This window comes from Diaphorina citri, unplaced genomic scaffold, assembly GCF_000475195.1.
Source record: "Diaphorina citri unplaced genomic scaffold, Diaci psyllid genome assembly version 1.1 scaffold23883, whole genome shotgun sequence".
Classification (NCBI taxonomy): domain Eukaryota; kingdom Metazoa; phylum Arthropoda; class Insecta; order Hemiptera; family Psyllidae; genus Diaphorina; species Diaphorina citri.
The window spans coordinates 1-803 of record NW_007401225.1 but is presented as its reverse complement, the minus strand read 5'-3'; the positions used below and the strand labels follow the sequence as shown (position 1 = coordinate 803).

The window sequence follows — 803 nt, the reverse complement described above, 5'->3', positions numbered from 1 at the left end:
CATGATCCATGAGAAAGAATATTATACCTCGGCTGATATCAAGCTAGTTGAAGAAATCGCTCCAGGTAAATACTTTTTTCTGTCCAGCGGCGATAGCACGTTGATTGCGCCAGTTCCCCACGGATCACTGAAGTTAAGCAACGTTGCGCGTGGTTAGTACCTGGATGGTGACCATCTGGGGAATCGCGTGCTGCTTAGTTCCCGGCTCCACTCAGGCTGGGTGAGGTTAAATTGAGGAGGCGGGTAGCTTGTCGCCGAACGGTTGTTTTAAACCCCATCACGAGAATACCCTAGTTGTTAAAAGTTTCGTTAAACCTCTAAACCTATTCTCTATCCAGATGAATATGAGAGCAAGGAGTCATCAATAAGGTAGGCTACGTTGCCAAACATATCAAAGGTGCAACGGTAAGAAAATCTTTAAAAGAGGAAGGTACATTGCACAGTGCTTCCTCCCACATTGCACAGTGATTCAACCTCTTGAAAAAAGGGTTACAGATCGAAGCTACCTCTGCTTTTTAAAAGAGAGAGTTTATAAAAATAGAACTTTACCTTAATTGCAAAAATGCAAGAAATTCTCGTATTCTGATTGGTTCCCTCATTTTGGGTCGATGACTCCTTGCTCTCACATTCATCTGAACGGAGTATAGCTAGTTTTTCTTACACCTTTGTGTCAAGGTTTTTCATTGACGTCACCTATTGTAAATCAAAAGGCCAGTATTTTCTTAAACTCTGGATTAACTGAAAACAATCTATTCTTTTTCTACAGGTTCCCGATCTAAACGAGCACGGACCGTGACGGTGAA

The 803-nt window shown here is 42.2% G+C and overlaps 1 pseudogene; it reads left to right on the top strand.

The window, feature by feature from the left end:
- The first annotated feature begins 82 nt into the window (after positions 1–82).
- LOC113473305 lies at positions 83–199 on the top strand (annotated as a pseudogene).
- The last annotated feature ends 604 nt before the right edge of the window (positions 200–803 follow it).